This window comes from Hetaerina americana, unplaced genomic scaffold, assembly GCF_022747635.1.
Source record: "Hetaerina americana unplaced genomic scaffold, ioHetAmer1.1.p SCAF_6, whole genome shotgun sequence".
Taxonomy (NCBI): Eukaryota; Metazoa; Arthropoda; class Insecta; order Odonata; family Calopterygidae; genus Hetaerina; species Hetaerina americana.
The window spans coordinates 37,492,169-37,519,096 of NW_027287205.1; the positions used below are offsets into that span (position 1 = coordinate 37,492,169).

General features: G+C 40.4%; 1 protein-coding gene across 1 annotated transcript in view; it reads right to left on the bottom strand.

Moving 5' to 3' along the window:
• LOC139695307 (protein groucho-like) overlaps positions 1-26,928 on the bottom strand; it is a 777,395-nt gene that overhangs the window by 718,663 nt on the left and 31,804 nt on the right. The gene's annotated exons all lie outside the window — the stretch shown is intronic.

Below are 26,928 nucleotides of genomic sequence, written 5' to 3' on the forward strand. Positions count from 1 at the left end.
CGATGGGATGTACTAATCGGTAACAGAGTTACGTTAGGCACGCGAGAAAGGGGCAGGGATAAGGTAGGCAGGCTGGACAGAATGAAGGGAGGTATGAAAAAATATGGAAAATTGAGAAAACAGTACAACGCACCTGTAGCTAGGTCTGTCAGGCACTTACACGAAGCTAATGTTCAGCCTATGGCCGACCAAACCATATCTTAATAAGCGGTAGAATATCAATTATCATAACTAAAACTGCTCGTACTGTCTGTCCAAAAAATAAGTGGAATAATTTCGGGGAAATAGTTAATGCAGATCAAAACAAAAATGGCTAAAATTCTACAAAATAGCAACCCTGTAAATCGACAAACACCGATGCCATCGCCTCTGCTCAGACTGGAAGGCATCGACGGAAATTTTGTTCAGGCACCTCGCCAGTCTCTTTGACGCTATACAGCGTTCCAAAATGGGTTTATCAAGCTCCTTTTTATTCATGAGAACAAAAAAGTCCGACGGTACCCCAGCGGGGCTGTAAAGCGGCTGGGGCACCGTTGCCATCTTGTGCTAGGCCAGGTACCCAAGTCACGAGGAAGGCGGTGTGGGGCGTTGGGTTGGTGCAGCCTCGAGTGGACAAAGATCTCCTTCCAAACGGGTTGCACTCTTTTCCGCAAGCCTATCGAGGACTTTCATGTAAAACTTACTGTTCACTGTCTGTCACTGAGGCACAAACACATTGTGCATGAGGCTTTTTGACGAAAAATACGGTTTTGGGCAATTATATATATTGTAGACTTCGAAAAGGGGTTTGATGTGAATTGGGATAAACTAATGAATATATTGCATAATATTTTATTTTTCATTTAACGACTTGATTGGGGCGGGATGGAGACTTCATAGTCACTTCCTCCTCCTACCCCTTACACATTTCAACAACGATAATCGCAAAAATACACGCCCAAAGTAGAGGAAAACCCACCGAGGTGGGACTCGAACCTGAGACCTCTGAATTGGCAGCCGAGGGATTTCCACCGCCGCCACCGAGGCAAGGCGGAAAATCACTACAGGAGACTTCTTAAATTGTCATTTAAGTGATTTCGATGCTCCAAATGTACCTAACGCGTGTACACACAGGTGTGATTGCTTACACTTGGCATTTCCGCCGGGAATTAAAGTAAGCCAACGCTGGCTATGTCTTGAAAGTCGTCGACACGATTTGCATTCCGCGCTGACGCTGAATCGATTCGATGACAAATCGAAAAGTTACGAACACCAGGGAACTAACTGATTAATTTCCCAACCGAATACTCAATAATACTACAACGATCAATCTCGATAAGATGGAAGGACTGCACTTTGAATCGACGCATCTCCACAGAATTTTATGAACTTTTGAATTATATCTTGCGAATCGATTCGCGTAACAACACTGGAATCGATTCTTTCTCTCGCATCTTCGTTCTTCTGACGAAAAGTCTCGCAGAAAAGGTGGAGAGGGAATGGGAGAGGAACGAGGGAAAGAAGGGGATTGAGACAAGGGATGGAACGTGGGATGGCGGGTGCTAAACGTGTTCCAGAGTTTCATAACATCACCCTCCCTCCACGCGTCAGTTCCACCCAGGACTTTTTTCGGACGTGGATACATTCATCAGCGCTGTAAACCCTCGAAACAGAAGGGTGAGATAGAAAGCGGGGTCCATAAGGTATCCGCAAAGCGCGGCGTACGGACAGAAATATGGTTGTGAGATATTCACTTCCCAATATTGACAGCCAATATAATATAAATACCAAGGTGATAATGTTACATCAATTATAACTATAATTTTCAGGATGCATAGATTAATACCTTATCTACCGCAGGGGCAAACCCAAGGGCTTTAGGGGAATTATCAAATCCCGTCTTGTGAAATACTTAAGGCTAAAAATATATGAATTACTTATATGCTCAAAACTATTTTGTGTACTTATTCTATCTACTGCAGGGCTCGTTCCCATCGTTAAATTAATGTGATCAAATTATAATTGCAAACATAACTCTAAACTGTCTTTAAATTAGTCCGGCTAAATTTTAATTGCAAATATGACTCTGCATTTTCTTAGCAGAAAAAGATCGTAAAATTATTTTTTTGCACATCCAAAACTGATTATTCCCACAAAAGGTATGGGCGATGGTATTATCACTATGTTATTACTATCATGTTAACTTTCTCGATCATATCTTCTTCACTTTTATATCCGCCTTTAAAAAAGTATCGTGAAAACTCTTATATGAAAGGTAATTTTGTACCGTAAGGAAACTTGGTCATTGAGGCAATATGATGGGCTTAGTTTTGATGGCTTCTGAGATGTGAGTGTGGAGGAGAACAGAAAAGTTAAAATGGACGGAAAGGAAAACAAAGGAATAAGTACAAGGCATGACAGAGAAGTAGATACATGTTGTTGGAAGAAAATAGAAGGAGCTTGGAAAAACTGATAGAGAAGATTTCACTTGGCGAAGTAATGTTGAAGAGGATAAGCATGCTGTACGGAATAAAGGGAGGTAGAAAATATGTAGAAAGTGAAAAGGGTTTTATTTTAGCATAAGCTATGTTTCTCATGCGAAGTTAAGGTTATAATCATAGTGATAGTTAGCCTTTGTCCATTCAAAACTTATCTCCGGGGATAGCTAATTGTGATTAATATAGTCTGTTTGCTCAAGCTATTTTTTCGATGCAGCAGGGGACTAGGAATTGCCACACTATGAAGTTCCGCCTAATAGTGGCGTTTTATGCTTCAGATTTTGCATCGCCACATATCCCCCCCCCCCACCTATCATGCTCCTCCGGCATTGCTGTGCGTAAACAGAAGACGGCGATGACCCGTTTGCGATGTTTTTTATGGTATATGAGCAACTAGTACGGCGGTAATAAGAGTCCTGATTGGCTGAGCTGTCTACGGCGCAGGAAAACCGGGTGCATGGAAACGTTGCTTAACTACGGCACTAAATATCCGTAAACCCTACGTTATAATAAATTATATTAATGCCTAATAAAATATATACATATTATTTTCTTCCTACTACTTGGACTGCCCAACATTCTCTCCTATATCACAACCTTCGACAGTCCATTGCCACTCAACATGCCTTGCATTCACTTTGCCTGCCTTTTTTTTTAATTCCTGCCAAAATTCTTTTTTCACTAATTATTCTCTAACCCAATCACGGTTAACGTGGGAAAGAAATGTTTCCAGCGCTTTCGGGAACAGCAAATCTCCATAATGGATCGGCCCGCTAAAGTTTTATTAACGAGGAAATAAATATTCGCATTGAACATTTAGGTCGTCATAATAAACAAATGACATAAAATACGGAAGCCCGGAGGAAAATGTTTAAGCGTGAGATAGGATAGAGAGAAGTCCCCATGTCATTAGTATACATCACCAGTGTGATTTACAGAACGAATGACTATGCCCAGCATGCTGTCTGAAATGTGTCGCTTGACTTATTACCTGAATTTCTGTCTGATTTAATTTCATAACTTTTAACTTATAATTTCACAGGCAACTTAACTCGCCTGTAGGCGAAATTTTAAAACTTATAAGAAATGACATTAGACACATTTTTCTCGAGCTACATGCTTAACCATGCTTAATTGAAAAGAGATTACAAAGGTTTTGCGTAGTTCTTCAACTGGAAATTCATCGAACTGTCACGCGCCTTTTTTCAACGACAAAGTTCGAAGAACAACAGGCATTAGTCGGAAAATGAAAGTACGCCTGAGTCGCATCGTGAGTAGTGCAATTAAATCAACACGTAAGATAAGGAAAGGAAATGACAAAGAGAAATGACGGGGAAAAACGGACGATGATAACAGCGAAGAGAAGTATACGAAGGCGGCGGGAGGTGATGATAACACCCGAGTTCTATGTAGTCTCAGCGGGCATTCTTAATTGGGAGTTCTTCGAAGGGCTATAAATATTACGCGCATCTGGCCCGGAGAACTGGTGTGGAAGCGTTGGTTGTTGGGTTCCACTAGAGACCTCCTCCGCAGCGAAGGCCATATTATAACAGGTTAGGACCGACTCCAATAATGACTAGTCATACACAAACAACAACGGCCTTGACTTTGGGTGGTAAGCCTTGAGGTGCCGTCTTTTTTACTTCGTAAGCACGATCGTAATCCATTGACATCCGCCCGTAGTAATTGGTAAATCACACCAATGAGGAGTGTGCTATATTCCACGAACTGTGAAATTATTCTAAGCCATTGTGTTGCCGAGTTATAACCGAACCATTCTAACTCCAGTGGTCCCCGATTCGCGAACGTAAAATAGTATTTATGTCACAGGTCTAGATGATAAACGACTAGCCATTGAGTTAATAAAAGGCAGGAGTGCGCATGACGTCACATGAAGCGGTATGACATCATTAACGAAGAGTACTAAAGCCGCATGACGCATGATCATTGACACGTACGAACTCAGACAAAAACTTGGAATTCAAATTTTTACCCATATGATAGTTGGGCACATTGTTTCCATTCGTAGTTATAATAACGAGTTTTCAGAGAATGGAGAGATGGATTAAATTTTAGTTAATTCCAGCATATCCGATAAAAGTGACGAAGCGATCAATAAAAAAAACAGAACCAAATAAGATATCCCTGAAACGTAGGGTAAAATTTAGTTTACAGTATCATTATTACGCTAAATTGTTTTCTTTGGAATACGTCACTGACATAAATGACTTATCAAACTGACGGCTCCTTTTCACGATTATCGAACTAATTTTGGCGTGAAATCACTAATCAATCAAGCACATACGCTTTTGATGGTCCACACAGCAAAACATACCGATTTCACGTAACGTATTGGTACCGCTTTTTCCCCTCTCTCCTTCTTAGAACATTGTTTAAGCACTCCTGTCTCTTTCCTGACCCTATACATCTAGCAAATCCAAGTACATCATGCAAGGAATCCAGCAACAAATGCTGACTCATCGATTTAGGCAATACGAGGTCATAAATAATGATTAGAATGGATTAAAAAAACCTTGCATTTATAAAGCAGCCTTCCACTGATATTTATGCGATTTCCATTCATTCCTACAACTCCTACGCGACTAACTCAACCAGCCAACCATTGCACAGGCATTGATTAACTCGTATGTTTTTTTTCACACACCATTTAGCAGCGACAACAGAAGAGCTTAACTCTTGTATAGGAATAGAGATGAACTTACGCATTGACCTTCTTCGTAAGCAAAGGATTACGTTGATTTTCCCTAAGGATAAATGAAGAGTCTTTTCACGGACAGTAACTCTCTCACAAACGTAAATATAATTCGTATGATAATGAAACTTACATTTGCACGGTGCAAAATCATTTATAACAAGCTCATGAAACAGCAACGATGAAATACTCGTAAAATGCAAGAGCATCATTTGAAAAAAAACGACACTCTTGACACTTTGACTTTTTCTTAGGATGCGTATTACCTACATATATCTCCGTGGCCCCCAAAAGGGCGACGTATGTACACCCAAGAATATTCTTAAACGGCGTTAATTCGATGATCTCGAGAGAGTTCAAACAAGTCGGAAAAGGCTTGTCCACTTAAAGAAATCGCCGCTGGACCAAGTAGCCCACACAACACTCCCACGATTTTCAACCCGGCACCACGAGCTGACATGAGTTTCTCATGCGTCACCCGTCTCACCGGGGTCAAATGATTACGTGCACACAATGATGAGGGAGAGAGAGAGAGAAAAAAAACGACCCCTTAAAAAGAATAAAACATGCCCCACCCTCTTTAAGGGCATTATTCACGTCACCACTTACACATACGAAAAAAAAATGGGCACGTGACTCTGCTCAACCTCGACATCATTCCCCCACCCTTATACGCTTCACCCCTTCATCCGACATGCCCCCCCCATCCCTCCCCGACCCCCAACACATACCCCCCTCCTATATGCCGGTTTATTGCTTCCATCTTCGCAAAGCGGAAGACGCTTCGCTTGGTTCCCTCTTAAACAAGCGCCTTCAGGAATCATGACGCCGGGCCGGTCTCTTCCACACCCCCTGCCCCCCTTTCCTTTCATTGAGGGAGTGACGTCATAAAAAACCGCCCATCCGGAAGTTTTGAGGGGCGCTCGTGGTGTTTATCCAAGCTCTCTCCCTTCCCCAACGCGGCCCGCATTTTAAGAGCGAGAGACGATACTGTCCCTGCTCATCGCAGGTCCCTTTCGGTGCGCAGGCAGGAAGAGGAGTTCCTCCATCTCGCCTTTAACACTTCCGAGAGTGGGAATTCATTTAAAACTAGGATTAGTTTCGATATTGGGCGGAACTCAGAATTCATACCAGCGAGCGGACGTAGTGACGGATGAAAAATATAAAAATCTTGGACGCATTTATGTTCGATTAATGATTTAGCCCGCGTAAGGAACTACTGGAACGAACTGAAGTAAAGGTTTACTGACGTTTACAAGTTTGGATTAGGACTGAGTCATATAAATGTGCCTGCAGCAAGATGCATTTAACAGTCATGTCGCCGTCCTTCAAGTAGATTTCACAAATAACTAAGCTACTTACTTCAAGGAATTATACTAGTGAATTAAAAATTCAGTGAGAGGTGCATGGAATGAAAATCAATGAAAATAAACAAAGGTTGAGAGGTTTTCCAGAGAGGTGAACTGAGTTAAGTATTAAAATAGGAGTTCACTGTAGCAAGGGAAACAGTTAACCTATTTCGGCCGTTTTTTGGACCAAAATCGTCTAAGTAGACGAGGCGTAAGGAGAAGAATTGCGTTGGGCAAAGAAGCGTTCACAATTGCGAGAGAGTTGATGACAGGGACATTGAGTATGTTAACAAAAGATTAGTGGAACCTTTCATGCGAAGAATGGTTTATTAATGCGGCGTGGATATATTGTCGCTCAAGCTGGATGATAGGCGTAGATCGGAGACTTTTGAAATGTAGATGCGGAGAAGTATGGATAAGGTGAAGCGGCCATAGTTAAAAAAAAGCAAGTAAGTGCAGAAGGAAGGTGGGGGAGGAGAGGGGATTGTTGGGAAAAATCATATGGAAGCAGGAAAGATGGATGCAGAGCGTTTTGTTGGGCGATGGCATGTTAAAGACTATAACAGAGGGGATTATATTAGGCAAGCAAGGAAGGGGTAGGAATAGGATAGGGATGTTGGATGATATGAAAGGAATAAGGAAATCTGCGTAATTAAATAACAGTTCAACGTAATTTGGGGGATTAACTAGTGACTAAGAATTTTAGGCGTTCTCGATCTGTGCCCGTTTAAACCATAACCTACACGGTGAACTAAGAAATAATAATGGCACTGTCTGTTTCCACAAATATCAATTAAAACGGACAACACATGATTAAAGCCAAAAGAAATTACAACACTAGCACCGTTTATTGAAAATTATTTCCGTTAAAGTCAACATATTCCGAAGTAAATTTCAATGCATAGGAGTATTATTTCTTTAAGGATGACATTCGACAAAATTATGAAATCGGATATCAACTCGCAGAAACTAAAGATAACATTGGCCCATTATATCAAATTTGCTATTGACATTGACTTTTAAAGTCAATTACACACGTGCAATGATAATTGTGTAACAATAATATATAGTTGAAATGTTTTCACTGGAAAATATGGCACTTCGGTATTTAGTTTCGTGTTCAGCGAGGTTAGATGCGTGTAGTGTTTATTCCCCGGGTGAATCAAAAACCTGCCTTAACCAATGTACATGTAGTTACTAGCAGTGATATCAGTGGCAATGGACTGGAAGAATTTTATCATATATAGCTTCATGGCATTTTAAGATCAAAGCTACAGTCGAGAATTAATCACCTTTGCGGCGATAATTAAAAAGACATTGTCTTAATAATCCACACAAAATCTTATATAAAGTGATAGTTCATGCTTCTTATTCAGCACTAAAATACATGATAATCAACAAATATATAGTATTAAATTTTTGAAAAGTTCTAGCATTGCATGGGTAATTTAGATTTTTTTAGACTCTCATAAAACTTCGTAGGTCATTGTGAAACGTTAAGACTAATTAAATATTCTAAGATACCTAATATAGATCGAATTCGTATTTTGCACATCGTATGAAAAGAGATTGTACGAAGTACCAACATAAATGAATGTTGAAATAAGAAGCTTTCGTCCACGACTACCAAATGTACTGACGATACACAAAATGCAATACGGCAACACGTGGATTTACGGTCAGGTGCTCACAAAAACGCAACCGTACGGAAAGAGAATACGTATGAACTCGGAGTGAAAGGACTTACCACGCTAGACTGCAAGACATTGTCAGAGAGAGAGAGAGAGAGTGAGAGAATGGACGCTGGTCGTCAGAATTCGAACGATGACTAACTGAAATATTATTCACGAGCACGAATAAAACTCTCGTTGCTGTGGAAATGAAAAAAATAAAGCTCAAACGCTCCATGTTTCTTAAAAAGGTTTAGGTCACAGAATTCAATCGAAGATTATATCGCTTCGCTCCTCCCACCACTTCCTTCTTTTCTCTTCCTAAGAGAATACAAGTTTCCCATCTGAGCTAATTCCAAATGATTATATATATATATATATATATATATATATATATATATATATATATATATATATATATATATATATATATATATATACACACACACACACACACACGAGGGTCATCCGGAAAGTAGTACCCGTTCGTGCCGCATGAAGTGCTGACGACGCGAGTAGCTGCTGGACGAGGTCAGATAGCTTCAGTGGCTTGTCTGCCTTCTCTGAGCCAAGTTGCGTGACGCTAGCATTGCCTGTGTTGTTTCTGTGATTGTTTACAATGTTTAAACAAATTGAGAACGCCGCCAGTTGTGAAGTGAGGGCAGTGATTAAATTCCTCAATGCAAGAAACGTTCGCCCATGTGATATTCATCGCCAATTAAAGGAGGTGTATGGAGACAATGTAATGGACGAGTCGTCTGTTCGGCGGTGGTGTCGCAACTTCAACATGGGGAGGGGGAACACACACGACGATGAGCGTTCGGAGAGACCGTCTGTCATTACAGACCAACTGGTGAGCTCAGTTGACGAATTCGTGAGGAACGATCGGCGCGTCACAATTGATGACATCTGTGAGCATTTTCCCAATGTTTCTCGAACAATTGTTCATGAAATTGTTAAGCACCATCTGCATTATGCAAAAATTTGTGCAAGATGGGTCCCTCGCGTATCTCAATGAGCTGGCGGCGAAGGACTATGCAGCAGGAATACAGAAACTTGTCACACGTTATGACAAATGCCTTAATTTGCTTGGAGATTATGTTGAGAAGTAGTTTAAAGTATCCTCTTTCAAATAAAATTTTTTATGTTTGTTAATATTTACTTTTGTGTCTTTATTTCACGAACGGGTACTACTTTCTGGATGACCCTCGTATGTGTGTGTATATATATATATATATATATATATATATATATATATATATATATATATATATATATATATATATGTATTTTTATATGTATATATATATTAAAAAATGTCGTCTTTGCGTTCAATAACAAGGTGGCCGATTTGCAGAACACGAAAGAACTAATGTTGTATAAGGTCGTGATACGCAATCTGAACTATTCTCCCGATTCGAAGGACATTTGGTTTTGTAGATGCGCGACATGAATAAAATGGAAACGTGAATGATTAACATGGAAAAATCAAAGTGGGAAAATTGCGAAATGCATCGCTCTTCAACGCATTATATTCCAATTTGGTCATTGATTCGTCTATAGAGGTAACCGATTCTAATGCGTGTCGATCTGGATGTTTGCAAAAAAACCCTCGGTGAATTAAGTAAAAAATGTATTCAAAACTTCCAAAGTTTTTTATTCTAATCTAGTAACTTCGTGACGATTATGCCTAAGGTTCCCCAAATATTCCCAAAGTTCTGGGAGTACTGTCATCCTAGGAACATCAACAAGGGAGGCAACATATATAAATATATATATATATATATATATATATATATATATATATATATATATTCAGAGAAATATTCATTCACATGGAGGTAGATAGAAGGAAAAGGGATAGGACAAGGATATATATATATATATGGAGGGTGTTTTGGTCGGAGTGGGATGCTGAAAACTGTAATAGCGGGGAGAATGTTAGGCAAACGAGGAAAGGGCAGGAACAGGATGGGGACGTTGGAAGGGATGAAGGGAGGAAGGAAGTGCACAGATATGTACAGTAGGTCGCTGGATTGTGTTTTGTTAGGAGTCACAAAATATTCATTCGGTAGTTGTGTCCATCCAAAACCTACCTTAACCGGTAGATTACCTAATAGTAATTATATATATATACAGGGTTCGTCCGGAAAATAAGTGTACTGACTCCTGGGCTGGGCGCGCCGCTCCAGGCGCGCCCAGCACCGCTCTGACGGGCTGCGATTGGAGGGGGGTATGTTGGCAAGCGACGCTGAAAAAGGCAGTCGGCTCTGAGCTGTGGTGTAGTGAGGAGCTCTGTTAACGCGAACCTCCACGCTCGACCCACGTCACGGAACGCGATGCCGAAGTTTTTGGAGCAGCGTTATTCCATCAAATTTGCGATAAAGCTTGGGAAGTCTACCGAAACTGTGGGTATGATTAACCAGGCTTACGGGGAGTCAGCCATGTCCAGAAGCATGATCTTTCGGTGGCACAAGATGTTCGTGGAGGGCAGAGAAGAGGTCGACGACGAGTCTTCGAGAGGTTCCCGATGATGCCTTCGCGGGAGCGTTCCAGGAATGGGAACGCCGCTGGAACAAGTGTATCGACTCACAAGGGTCCTATTTTGAGGAATATTAGCTTAAGATATGTAAAAGTGTAATACATTTTTTTTCCTGAGCTCAGTATACATACACATAATTTTAACATAGTCACATTCTTTCCACTGACTAAATTCCTCTGTGTTCATAACACTTCGGTTCAATACACAGCGGTTTCGCCCCGGAGCCCAGCAGATGGAACCCCAAGGAACACCTCCAACTCAAAAACTTTCCCATTACGCAGACTTTCCGTTTCATCATGAATCCCATCCAGTCAGTCTCCAAGACCACGCCTCGGGAAAAGTGGCTGCCGGGCGGAGAGGAGGGGACGCAATAATTGAGAGATGGCTGCATTGTTGCGGTGGGAGTCGGGCGTGACTGGAATCTGTGTCTGTGAGGAGGGAGGGGTCGGTCTGAATGAGTTCATGGTGCAGGGAGTTGATGGTTCTAGGAGGGGGAAGGTGTGTAGGGAGACGAGAGTATTTCTTTCACGTCCCTTATGCGTGTAAGGAGAATCAGTACTTCTACACATAGCAAGGGGGAGGATCGAAGGGGAGAGGGCAAACGCCCCCGGCCTTATATACACATGCGCCTACGTAATAGCTATGTTGTACATAGATAGGGGACTTTATTTGGGCGAAATTGAGACTCAATGGTCCCTTCTTCCATTTAACCCATCGTCGTATACATACCATATTAGGCATAAAATTTATAATCACATGCATACATACACATTGACAGACACACATTCTTTAAGCATAGATTTGAACACTGAGGGGGGAAAAAAAAAAAAAATATATATATATATATATAACATATATAATATACATATTATGTGGTTCGCGGTAGTCCAGTGGGCGTTGGAATGCTGACCGGAGGGTCCTGGGTTCCATTCCCGGGCAAGTCTCTGGGCACCTGCAGCTCCACCCAAGCTATGTTATTTTCCGGGTACCAGGTCTTCCTGGGAAACCATAACCAGTACAGGGAAAGGAACTGGCCTCCCTACCCTGATGTGTGAATTTCACACGCCGTAAAGGGCTTAGTACTGGGTGAACTCAACCATCACCTACCAAACCGACCTTCGGGTTGATACCTGTGTTTATGGTTTTTTTATACATATTATATGTGTTTTACATGCTGATGACACCACTTTCGTGCAGAAATGTCAACATCTAGAAGAAATAAAGGTACGATCTTGTACTACCCAAGGAGAGGCTAAGGAATAGTTTGATATTAATCATTTGCATTTAAATAGTAAAAGAATCAGCATATTGTATGCATCTTGAATAAAAAATAATTGATATTAAAACTGCTGAATTCCTAGGAATGTATATTGATACAAAACTTAACTGGGAGACCGAAATAGGTTAGATCTGTGATAAACTGAGTAAAGCTGTTTATGTACATCCATATATACATATATATATATATATACAGGTATATACATACATATATATACATACATATATATATATATATATATACTCATATATTTATTTATTTATATTAAGGATACATACACACATACTCATAGTAAATTACAGTGAAGAAAGAGAACAATAAAATAGGGAAAGTCTAAGAAAAGACAGGTTTGTGGGAAAAGCTAGGGAGAGCCTGGCATTGCCTACGTAGTAAAAACCCACGCATTAGGTGTTGTTAGAGCACTAGACATGAAGATACGGACGAAGAAAGCTGCAAATGAGAGACGGATATGAATTAGTTAGTTTATCTATCATTTTTCAGTTGTGCGGGGAATCCTGAAGCCTTCTGTATTTATTACGGGATTCTGGCGATTCCAAGATGTTCCCCGAGATTATAATGCCACCGAAAATCATTTCTCGGACTTAATTTTGCTATGGACTGCATGGCAAAAAGCTAAGTTTTGCTAGCCGCCGGAAAATGACCACGAATTCTTTTAGTGATGCACTACAATGTAAACATTTTCTCAGGCACAATAGCATTCTTCGGCTACTCACAGCTTCCACCCGCTTCATGCCGTCCAAAATGCCAGGATCGATCACCCTGACCCTCTTTCTTACCTCTCTCGATCTTTTGCCTTTTTCAAATTTCCCTCACCAACGTCCCCTCTCTCTCTCCCTTAATCCTATCCATCATCTTTACTGTATGTCTGTCATCATATCTATCGAAATTAGTTATCCATTCTACTAAATAAATGGTGCCGAAAGTCTACAGTCCAAGCTGATGATATTCCAGCAAAGACCAGGTTTCACAGAACCATTCCAATTATAAAATCGTAAATCATCGTTACATTCAGACTCCGAAGATCAGGTCTTCGATTTTCATAACTTCGCATTTGTGTAATTTTTTCTTTCTCGAAATATATTATTATTTGGGCTTGGGATATCGGATTTTATTACTGTTGTCGTTTAATTTGGGTTTGATACGGAAACCCAATGGTCATCTTTCCACTTCGTCCAAGATACAACCTCACACCCTAAACTGTTTAACTTCGCATTAAACTGTTCTTCAATTCCGCATACATTACCGCATAAACTTATTATTATTATTTCATTCTGCCCAACATGCTTATCCTATTCCTCTTCTTTCCTCATCCAATTAATTGAGACCATATGCAGAGTGCAAATCAAATTCAGTACGTTTTTACAAAAATATTTCCTTTTGTTCGAACTAATCTCCGCCAACATGAATATATATATATATATATATATATATATATATATATATATATATATATATATATATATATATGTATATATATACACTACTGTATCCTAACTGCAATTTTAATACGGATAAGAATTTCTGTACGGTTTCTAAACTTGCTTGGCCGCTGAGGAAAGAGGAAATTAGGACAGAATTGAAACTTTTGAGCTTTCAGTTGGGAGAAGAATGGAAAAAATAAAAATTTTCCAAAGGGAAAACCAACGAACAAATTCTGGGCATGGTGGGGGAAGATAGATGGTTTTTGTTGGGAGACATTTGATGAAGGAGGGAAAAGGGAATGCAGGACATGAACGGAAATCGAATATTGAAAAATGTGATGTGAAGGAGGATGGAATGAAGAGGGATAGAGAGAATTTCGAGTTTTAAAAAATGGCGTTTTTTTCGTTGGGTTGCGGTGTTTGGCGGTGTGTCGGGTGGGGCTCGGGTAAGCGTGATCGATCTCGGCTCCATTAAAAACCTACTTTGACCGATGGACTAGAGATACTTGGAATAATTCTTACTGTGTCATGAGAATATCGCAACTATCTCAATCTCATTCCGCAACCAAAACATTTGGTGACCTCTGCACATTTGTGGGGTGTTCACCACAGCCGTTGGATTCAATAGACAACAGTTTCAATTGCGCCCTAGAGAGTAACAATTACAAAGAGTAAAAATCATTCACCTTGACCGGGATTCGAACCCAGATCTCTCGATGTACGGCTTTAGCCATTTGAAGCTACCGAGGCGCCCTCTTAACACTCCGAACATTGGTCGAAATTCCGGTAAAGGCGAATGATTTTTACACTTTAAAAAACGGTTACATTGTAATGCGAATCAGAATATGACTCCATTTAAGGTTACTGTCATGGCATCTCCCGCAATTACATGGAAACAGTTTCAATCTTTGACTATTCAAGCCAACTAACGCGATTTAAACTCGAGAAATATGCAGGACTCATCAAATTTTAAGTAGAAGAAACTTGAGAACGAACATCAAAACATATATGATATCGTAAAGGGCACATATAGTGACCTACAGGACGAAACGCAAGCCAAATGACCTTCCCTAATTTTCCTAAGGCAATGCAGCTAATGCAGTTCGCAGTGTACAGACATCGAGCACTGCATAGGCCACGAGCCAATGAGATTAGACTCGACATTCCCTTGAGAGGGGGCAACGCGGCAGGAGAACTCTTTTGTGTGCGTGTGGGTGAATGAGTGAAAGAGAGAGAGAAGGAAGGGGGAGTGGTATGAGTTGGGAGTGAAAGAGAGAGAGAGATAGAGAGGGGCGGGAAGGGGAAATAACGCAGCAATTACTGCTACACACCTCTCCGACCTATGAGCATGTGGTTTGATTCAGCGTGGGCCCGGTGGGAATGGGGCGGGGAGTCGGACGGAGTTAAAAGAGAGGGGAGGAAACGAAGGGGTGGGTGAAGAGAGGAGGGAGAGTGTAGGGGAAGTTATAGGAGGGAGGGGGGGGTGAGCGAGTCAGTCTGCTATAGTCAAGACGAACAATGGAAAGGGGCGCTGGAATTGAACGAAGACAGAGGGAGAAGAAGAAGAAGACGTCGGAAATGTACACAAATAAGAATGTCCCAACTCATACGGAAAAGAAGACGAGGATGCGCATCTCTCCGCCATGGTTACTAATACGCTCCTCGATATCATTACCACCCCATTATCACGCAACTGACTCCTGTTATTAAGGATTATTGATTTTATAAATTATATTATTATTACTAATAGCAGTTCGCCAGTGAAATAGGTTTTCGATGGGCACACAGATAACCCCGCCACGCATACATGTATAAGTCGCGCCAAACACAACGCTAAACATCCAAACATTACTGTGACTATTCTCCAGGTTTAGAACCACGCCTGACCACTTCCTCCCTCTGAATGGCATACTTTCATTCTATTCTAATATTACAGTCTTCAACATTTCAGTCACTAAATATACCCTGCAACCAAGTCTCCTACTTTCTTCGAATTTCTCACAACAATCTTCTATCGCCACTGACCATGTTTGGACCTCTATGGTTTGTTTCCTTACTGCCCGTTTCATTTCAGTTATTTTCGAATACCTTATCCTGCATTATAGAGATTTGTAAAAACAACTACTAATACGAACATATGTATCTGCTTATGGGAAAAGTATTGCCATTCCCTCCAAACACAATTTAGGGTGGTGGAGAAGGTTGAGAAATGTACATTAAAAGTAGCGCTACGAGACCTAAAGACGTGCGCTCATTCATTTCTGCAGCTGAAGAAGGGTGATAAAACATCGAGAAATTAGTTTCACACCTAATTCGCTATCTCACCAATTTACATATATGAGCTTAAAACACCGAAAAGGGCATTATTCTCAGCTTCGTGAAATGTCATCACAATCGACAAATCAAATTAACGAATCACACACGATGTAACTCCGTGAAACACTTGATCGTCATCTCAACGAAATCAAGACTCATGTTAGTTGCCACATGGTTTTGAAACTAAACGTAAGTTACACATTGAATTGATGAACTTAATGCAACAACTTCAAATTATCGGGAACGTTCACAGAAATAATAGCGTCCTTCACACTGCCGCAAATGTGAGGACTTCAGCCATCCAGGGACTAGGTTTGTCTTTTCTCAGCTCGCCATTGGAAACAACCCGTCTATGCTGTCTCAGGGAAGTCAACTGTGGAAAAAGACTGACGTCGTAATAGCGGTAATAAGATGATAATGTATGCGTAAACGTGGACACTAACGATTTGATGTAGATTTCTATCATTACTCGTGAATTAATTAAATTATCGTAAAGAAACAGCATTTCTCTCATGAGCTCAATTAATTTGGTCTCACTTGAATTACTTGGGTGTTTACGTCGGTAGTTCATGTTTTAGTCACCCAAGGTGCTGGAGTGTCGGCCATTGTCGTATGTGATAAAGTAGCATAAGGTCTCTCTCACTCCCGTGATTGAGTATCTTAGCGAGTTAGACCTAACAGATGAATGTGGACCACATAATGTTTTCTTAAGGCGTAATAAGATTGCTACCGTAATCACCAATATTCCTAAGTCCAAATACCTTAAGTTTTTATGTCCAATGTCACCGGTTTAAAGTGTTACTTTCAACTTATGAAATGACAACTAATGAAAAAGGCATGCTCTCATTAAGGTGAAGACTTAAAAGAAGCGTGAAAACAAATTATTATTGGCTAGTGTTCTTATTTCACTGATGGGTCTGCCGTATTCAAAATAACCATCGAGGATAACTCTCGTAAATAAGGCAAACGAGAACATCCCTACACGGTAAGAGTAATACAAGAATCCATTCTAATACATCTATCCATAAATATTACATACTCTAATTGATGCATTGAAAAATGTAATTACATCAATGCAACAATTTCAGAGTGGAAAAATCATTCGCCTTGACCGGGCGAATGATTTTTACACTCTGAAAATGTTGCATTGAAATGTATATCAGCGGATCACTCCGCATACATATATCACTCCGCCTTTTTCTGTGCGTGTATACACACACACACACACACACACACACACACACACACATATATATATATATATATATATATATATATATATATATATATATATATATATATATATATATATATATATACACATATATACGAGGGTCATCCGGAAAGTAGTACCCGTTCGTGCCGCATGAAGTGCTGACGACGCGAGTAGCCGCTGGACGAGGTCAGATAGCTTCAGTGGCTTGTCTGCCTTCTCTGAGCCAAGTTGCGTGACGCTAGCATTGCCTGTGTTGTTTCTGTGATTGTTTACAATGTTTAAAAAAATTGAGAACGCCGCCAGTTGTGAAGTGAGGGCAGTGATTAAATTCCTCAATGCAAGAAACGTTCGCCCATGTGATATTCATCGCCAATTAAAGGAGGTGTATGGAGACAATGTAATGGACGAGTCGTCTGTTCGGCGGTGGTGTCGCAACTTCAACATGGGGAGGGGGAACACACACGACGATGAGCGTTCGGAGAGACCGTCTGTCATTACAGACCAACTGGTGAGCTCAGTTGACGAATTCGTGAGGAACGATCGGCGCGTCACAATTGATGACATCTGTGAGCATTTTCCCAATGTTTCTCGAACAATTGTTCATGAAATTGTTAAACACCATCTGCATTATGCAAAAATTTGTGCAAGATGGGTCCCTCGCGTATCTCAATGAGCTGGCGGCGAAGGACTATGCAGCAGGAATACAGAAACTTGTCACACGTTATGACAAATGCCTTAATTTGCTTGGAGATTATGTTGAGAAGTAGTTTAAAGTATCCTCTTTCAAATAAAATTTTTTATGTTTGTTAATATTTACTTTTGTGTCTTTATTTCACGAACGGGTACTACTTTCCGGATGACCCTCGTATGTATGTATATATATTTATTTATTTAGTTATTTATTTATATGCGTAAACACACACACACATAAAAACGAATTAGGGCACACATATGACCCATACCCTCAACATTCTGTTCTCCCATAGCTTAATAAAAGCCCAAAACGAAACAAAGAAATATAAGAATTAAAAACCTGATAAAACAGCTAAAAATAGTAAATTGTCATTTTAGGCACATTTACAAATGTGATAGGGAAATTATTACAATACGTTACGAAGCAGATGATACTCTGGGTATTCGCAAACAATAAAAATCATAGAAATTGGGTGAAATGTTATCGAAATCAACTGATAATTTTCTCTCGTGCATGTTCACATACAAAATATTCAAGAAAAATAGTCACTCCACAAATTTGTAAGTTGCTCTAAGATTGATATAGGGAGGAAGAGTCATTGGAGGTGATGATACCCAAATGAAAGACAGTTTTACATAACTTTTGTACTCATAGGAGACGGGAAAGGTTAATCGAGGGCATTTTGATTGGCGATGGAATGCTTAGGACTGCGATAGAGTGGAGGACGTTTAGCAGGTAAGGGAGAGGAAAAGGAGAGGATTGTTGGTCACCAAGACGGGAGGAAGGAAGTAAGCGGAATTGAAGAATGCTAATTGTGGTTTTGGGGTGACAGGTTGTGTCCCGCTAGGCGAGCCTGAGATATATAGCGATGTTCGGAGTATGTCCATCCAAAGCTACCTTAACCGGTACGTAGAATACCGATAGTAGTAGTAGTTTTTAGGGGAGGCGACCGACAGCTAAGGTCATTTGCGCCATAGGGGATGGACAGGAAAGGATGAAGGGTGGAGAGAAACCCGGCGTCGGCATTAGCCTACTCTTTACGAAAGGCGCCAAGGGGTCCGCAGCTTAACGTCCCATCCGACGGACGCCGTACTCACTCAAAGTGCCCTCCACAAAGCACCTCAAGTAGGGATCGAGATACCTCTGAAAAATATTCAACACCGCCGGGATTTGAACCCGCGCCCTCAGGGTGGGAAGCCAGTACGTTAGCCCCCGCACCATCTCGATCCCCCGAATACCGATAATTTACTATATTACTCATAGATGGAATGCTGAACTCAGAGAACTTAGAAATGTGGCATAAAAATTAAAAACAAGGGAGTTTCTTTACATGCACCTTTCCCCACGTTTTTACACTGTCCATAAAAAATTCCTCCTCTGTCACAAACCATCTCGATGTCGACATGCTCCAATTGCAATTCCTGCCGCGTAGCCGCGTAACTAAAAAAAATCGAGGATATCCTAATTCCTAAACCAAGAACCACATATCAATACCACAAATGGTTAAATTGTCTGATACGTTGTGAACAATTACATCGCACGCTTCAAAAACACGCTTTTTTAGCGTACTAATCGGTATTATTGGAAATAAGGGAGGAAGAAAATATGCAGAATGGAAAAAGGATTTATTACAGCATACGGTGTCGCATTGAATATTGTTAGGCAAGGCTAAGAAACGTAGCGGCATCCAGTCCACCCAAAGCCTACCTCTCAACGGGTAGACTACCGCATTCATTTTCTTAATTAATAGTCTGTAAGTACCAAATTAACGAATCACAAAGACGTTATCACATCATTTCGTCCCCGCTTATTATTGTAGAGCATATTATTATCCCACGAAATACGCGGTAAAGAACGTCTCTTCTCTTGCACAGAATAAGCACCGAACCAAGACAGTCACACTTCCTTTGGCAACTATGTGAGGTATTTCGATTCATAAGAGGCAGAAACATTTGACGCAAAACGAGGCTTACGAAGGAGTGAAGAATGAATTAGCCTCCACCTTTACGTTCCAGTGGATACCGGCGGCGAATTTAAAGAGACTAGCCAACCAATTCGGGAGAAGAGGCAGACGAACAAAATCAAGAAATGTACTAATATCGTCGTATGCACCGTGGCGTGACTACAGTCACGGGTGAATGTGCCATCATGCTATTACTTACCGAACTTGCTTGAAGCATCCCAGTGCTAGAATTCAGCTGAAAACATTTTCACTCATAACATTGATAAGGTTTAGTGCAAGGCATCCCGATTCGATAAGTAACATCATAAGTAGTAGTCTGCCGTTTAAGGATTGGTTTTAGATGGACCCTAGCACTACATACAATTGTCCTGGTAAGCCCTGACTACAAAGACAGAATATCTTTCGTTAAATTCCAAACTTCAGGTAGCAATAACTGATTATTTAGCTCTGCATGATTGCCACATGCCTTATTTCCATCCAAAATACCTACTTTATTTTCCTCCCATTACCTTGTATTTTCAACATTTCACCCTTATTACCGTCTTAAGCAATCCATCGTCTCTTAGAATATTCTGAATCTACTTGCCCTGCCTTCTTCTAATTCCTCCCGACAGACGTTCCTCTATGACCACCATACCCAGATTTTCAACGTTGTTTATTTTTATTTCCGTCCGCATTTCCTCCATTCTTATTTTCTAAACCCACACGTCAAATCCACAACCCATTCCATAGATTTTTAATCTTGACACTGCATCGTCCACTTGGTTATAAATAATCAGATTAGATTTAAAACCAGATTAAACTACGCTATGTTTTGAAATTAAGAGTGGCAGGTTTTATATTTTAATTGAATTAAATTGTGGTCGAACTCATTCCAACTCTTCCATTATCTTTTCCAAATTATTCCCAGATCCATTCGTTTCTTTGGAACAAAAGATACCCACATAATTTGCCAAAGCTGCTATTTCTCTAAAATCATAAAAGCATAATTAATGGTTGATGATACCGAAAAGAATGGTCAATTAATCGTTTTGAAGAGTAACATGAAATCCGGGATATGATTTGAAATATTTCAAAACATTTATTCCTTACAACGGGTCGGCATAATCGTCCCGTATCACCACCGCCAAAATGTACTGGACATTATTGCTTTTTCTTTCCTGTTCCCATTATATATTTAGCTTGAAAACAGAAAATTCTCATTAAAAATCACGCTTAGTGAAGTTCCGGAATACATGGGAACGATCCGAATACTATTTCTTGGTCTTCAGATGCAAAATATGGGAATTGGACGTCATATTGATCGCATAAAGAGAAAGAAAAATCGTTTTCCCCGCCAAAAATGTGTCGACCACAAAACCAATCTGAAGGAAACACGTGTTTTCTCATTAAAGGCTTGTTTTCTTTTTATTCGATACCATGTCAGTTGTCCTGACACACCCCTTACCGTAGTATTACTCACCTTTGGCGACCTTCAAGGTTGTCACTTAGATAAGGTAGATAATATTGAAATGACAGAAGAACCGCGGGATTTACATTTTTTACGCAAAAATCATTGGATGTATGCATTAAGTATTTATACGGGAAAACACAGGAATTACTAAGAAGAAGGGAAAAAAAAGTTACCACGGCAGTTGGTCACCGTAACAAGCCCAAATCTCCCCTCTTTTCGGTTCAAACCACGGACAAGTGGTGTATCTTAAGCCTTTAATTTCTACGCACAAATTTCGATCGTAGAACCTAGCTTCCCCCTTCGGCCATGGAAGTGGAAGACGAAGGTTAGGTTACACTGCTCCGGTGGAGTCGAGGGGGAGGGGAGGATTTGTGGGAGCGGCAAGTGAGAGAGAGAGAGAGAGAGAAAAAAAAACCTCAGGAAGCGCGGTGGAGCGAGGAAGACGATTAAGAAATGGGAGAAGGAGTTTGGGCGGGCACGAGGTGGAATGAACGGAGAAGGCCTCGGGGGTGGGGTGGGGGAAGGGAAGGACGAAGGGCGGGGGGAAGCGATCAAAGGTAGGGCCGGAAGATTGGAGGAGGTGGAATCTGCGACTTTAATAGTGAGTTAGACCTGTTAGTAGAAATTGTAATGGATGAAAACGTTTGGCCAGTCCCAGAAATGTTTTCTTGCATTGCTGTGAATTCCAATGTATTTGCAAAGAATTTCAATGCACGACATAAAACACTTTTTTCCCCACGACCACCTCTTCGCTCGGGAATCACTACAACTCCCACTAATAATATACTAGTATTCCACCTATGCTTGAAAAATCTTAAAAAAGAGTATTACATTTCCCATACCAATGGTTTAGCTTTGCCAACACCTAACATGACTCCTTAAAGACCTTTTTGTACATGAAGGATCGAAATGTTTTTAACGCAACGCCGACTGTTTGTAGAAATGTGTTCTTTACATCTTCCGACTTAAATGGTAAGCCAAACTATTTGAATTAATGGAAATAGAAGATTTAATTTAGCTGATATCAAGTGTATTAGGATTTTGACTGAGTTGTGGGTAATTTTAGTTCATGCTTTGATTTAATGAAACGGTGGATTCAACTTAAGTTAATCTCATTTCAGTTTTTTTACTTCGACGTTACCCAATTTCACAAGTCAGGAGTTGTTACCAGTTTCCTCTTTGCTAACACAATCAATATGAGTAATAAAAAAATTACTGATATTATCCACCGTGCGACAGCATGAGCGATCATTAACGCAAGAATAGAGGGGTGAAATGAAAAATGAATTGGTTTTAAAATTATATTTTTACCCGAAACAGAAACAAGATCAGTAATCAAAGTCATTAGTCAAGTCTGTAGCCATTAAGGAACATAAATTTGAAGGTATTGCAAAAATTACTAGCAGTTCCAAAGACAGAGGTCGATTATAGTGAAAATATTATTTACTGTCGTACATGTAAGGCTATATGTAGGAGGGTTGTCCGGAGAGTAATCTCAGTTTGCGGATAGTGAGTGAAGTTGTGGGGAATGCCGAAATGTTGCTGTATTGACACACACACACAAGGGCAGTACATCTCGAACGGCAGGGTTTGTAAGGCCGCGCAGCATGTCGCTTGTTTACAGAAGCGAGCCAAAATGATGAGCACCATTGGAATTACGGCCAAATGTAAAACCCGTTAACTCATAGGGTTTTTACTGAAAATAAACTACAAATCTACAGACATACGTCGGGCAATGTGTGCTGTGCACGGACTAATTGATGAGTGACAGTGCTGTGCGTCAGTGGTGTGGTTCGTTTAAGCGTGAACAGACAATTGTCCATGATGTCCAAGAACTGGCCATCTATCCGTGGTGAGCAATGAACTGCTCCAGAAAACTAGAGTAAAAAGTTCGCCAAAACTAGCATTTTACGATATCTGAGTTCTCTATAAAGTTATCCACGGGTTTCTAGAAGTCTGTTACATGAAATCCTGACTAAAAATTAGGCTTCCACAAGTTTTGTGTGGGAACTCCAAGACACGGCATCTCGATTGGCTGAGATCTCACGCGGCAAAATTTTATGCTGAGGTAATTTCTTAACTACTTCTGAGATATGGCAAATGCTTCGATCTGTTTATAGTGAGTATGTGGAAAAAATAGCAGAGATATGCAGTTTTGAGATGTAAATAATAAATTATCTGTATCTATTCCAATATTCTTTTACAGCCTAAAGGAGGTTACTTTCTGGACAGTCCCCATATATCCAGTTACATACGTCGTATTAATTACTATTATATCTTTAACTCATAGTATTATTTGAAAGACATTGCGTGAGCCTAGCAATAATAACCGCAGCACATAAACTAAGGATGGCTCGTCTGATACCGTGAATGCAGATGTGGGCTTGTGCCTCTCCATGCAGTCCAAAATTATAAATATCCGCATTAACTCGTAATTTTAACTACGGCTTTTCTTAAATTAAAAAAAAACTATTTCTTAATCGTCCCACTTTTCGCCTTTGTTAAAATAAGTTCGACAACGAATTTCACAAAGTCACAACCACGTAACAGAAAGAGCAGTCTTTTAAAATAGAATCTCTATTAATCACAGTGTCTTTCCGAAAAGCAGACACATTCATTTTACTCCACGGAATTAAATTACAGGAAATCCAGTTTCTGTGCAGGCTGTTCCAGCTTACGTAGCACTTATTTCCGGATAATGCGCCCGACACTAATAGAAATTTTAAAGCACCGCTCGCGCTCTACGGTCGCAATTCTGCGGGGAAACATAATTGTTTTAAAAAAAAACACCCTATCGATCCATTTTCGAGATTTACTTTTCAATTCAAACAGCCGAAGGCAAGAAAACGTACTCATTTGCTTTGAAATGTTGTTCCTTTTCTCTTGAATGACGCATGTTATGCAAAAGTTAATAGGTTTATTTATTTATTTATTTATGCACCCTGCAGGCCACCACTAGAGTGTGAGGCAGGGGGTGAATAGACACAGGACTAAGTTTGACCCGAATATGACCCTACCGTGGCCGCCACCTGATATTTTTACAAATTTACATCTACATTAGTTCGTTCGTAATACTGAAAAACTTCCGACTATTCAAAACTGAGTCAATGGACCAAAAAAAAGTGTAAAAAATGAATTATTATCAGGCCATTAGCAATTGTCATCTTAACGGATACAAATGTGAGAGGAAAATTCACGTTCAAATGTTAAAATAACCTGAGGCGCTATTTGAGTTTTTAACATAAAAAACTAATAACTACATGGTAAACAGAAGAAGAAATTAGAATGTGTCAAGCGCAGAACCGGAGAAAAAACTACCAATTTCGAAATTACAGATTCTTATTAAATTAGCTATTCAATATCCTGATGCTGGGCTCCATCTCAGAAAAAATCAAAGAAACGATTGAAGAAATAACATGTAACAGAGTACATTTCGTGAAACAGGGGACCTTAAAGAAAACATATCTTCTCCCAAATGGTGTTTAAAAAAAAGAATGGAATGGGCTGGAGATAGGAAAATTCTTCAAATATTTAAAACCTATGTAAAAGGTATGGCCATTCAGATTTACGTGCGAAATCGAGTACATAATGAAAATACCTAGGTTACATCAGAGGTCAGTACAACTGTAACAAGATGGCAAGGGGTCCACAGACGGTGACGCGTCATGACACCACCACCTCTGGACACCCACTTCGCGCAGCGTGTGATATTTCGGGGACGCAACAAAATCTTCTACACCTAAACAACATCCCGAAAGCCGCTACAAGGGCGTGTGGCGGAGGATGTTAGAGCACTAGATCTTGTACGAGCATAACACTTACTTCATACACGTATTTTAATATATATTCGCTCACATACAATTATACTCGCACTCATGCAAACCTTTAAACAACAGTAATAATTTACTGAAAAATTAAATTTTAATCTGTAAGTTAATCTATTCGGGCGCTTGTGTTCGACATTGCCATGATTGGGTATCGTGCGTGTGAAGAACAAGAACTTGAATATGTCGGTGACGGTGTCTACCTCTCTTACAGTGATTGAATATTACAATGTTATTTAGTACCATAATAATTCCATCAGTGATGCAAGAAAACTCAAAGAGTCATATACTTAGTTGCCTGCTTTATTTTGAGAATTAAGTGACCCCGAACAAAATTCATCCAACATACCCACCACGCGTAATGTCCTCTCATAGCAATGTTTTACAAATCTGTCCGTGATTTTCTCTAAACATTTTCCCAATTCCCATAGTAAATATTTCTCTCGTGGATTCCACATACTTGCCACTTATTCCAAATGCCCCCTTCGCCTAGAGTGAAGTAACACCTTAACATCTCCCTGCTAAACCGCAGTCGGCATAGGGAAGGGAACTCTTTCTTGATATTCCCTATCCTGAATTGGACAATTTAGCACAACGTTGGGCGTAGGTATTGTTAGTACGAGGCCAACCATGGCCCCATCTATCATAACCAACTTTCGGGTCGATTACAGTGGTTAAGAGATACTGTAGAACAATAGATATTCGAGGATTCGTGACTCCCTCTCACGATTGAAAACTTGAGAGAAAAGAAGGGAGACATTAAATTAATGCACTCAGCCACCTCCACCACTAAAGAAAAACGTCTTCGTCGACATGAACTTCTAGGGTACCTTTTTAAGTTTTCCCTACTAATATTTATTTATTTATCGACTTAATTGGGCGAGGTTGAGACTAATAGTCCCTTCTTCCTACATTGAAGACATTACATTGAAGACAATCACATACAACCAAGCCCTAGGGAAAGTGGAGGGAAATCCACTTAGGTGGGAATCGAACCCACGACCTCTGGGTTGGTAGGCGAGGACGTTACCCCGCCGCCAACGAGGCCGGCCGACTAATAAGGACCAGATGAACAAACAAAGGCGAGCCATAGTAAAGAATGGCCGAACAAACGCCCGAGGAAGAGGTCTACATCTTAACTATTCTTCATCACAATGAATCAATTACACAGTTGACTAGCAGAACACTCCAGTCTATCTTGTACCTTGACTATCTCTTCACTCCATCATGACGTTCATCCAATCCTGAAATAACAGCATAAACAATCCAGCAAATATTCCATTATCAAATGTCTATAATGTCCCGTGTGTTGCACCTATTTCATGCATTGGAAAAGTGAACCAGATGAATTGGACTAACCCTGAGGCACAATGGATTTGTTAGAGACAACAAAAGGGAAAATTGAAGAGAAAACCCCGCAAGGAGACCATGAGACGATAACATAGGACAAATTAAGGAGGTAAAACAGTAAAATCAATCAGGCAGGATGGTATTGAACGCTGAATAGAATAGAAAGGAGGTCTTAAAAAACGAATCATTGGATTAAAATACCGATTATGGATTTCGTATCCTGGTCATCTCATATCAATATTAACAGTGAGGGAATATCTATCCGTACTTGGACTCCATCAATGCATACCCGTCAACCATTCTAGCCCAAGGAAAACCTAGAGGTCTCGTATAGCAAGGCTATACATTTGCGATTAGAATAAATAAAAATATCGCATATGGTTTCTTTCATTCTACGCCACAGTTTTTATCCCGACATTCCATGCCACACGCTCCCTTGCGGACAGAGGTCTATTGGCTGGAGTGCAGATGAAGCATGCAGCGTAAAGCCATGAAGAAGGAAAGGAGCGGAGGAACCCAGGGGGAGAAGGAGGGCGAGGATGACTTGGACGGTTCAAGCGGGGAGGATGAGGGAACCTAGCCGGGAGTATCGGCGGAAGGGAGGGGTATTGTGGGGGGGGCAGAAGGGGAGGATAGGGAT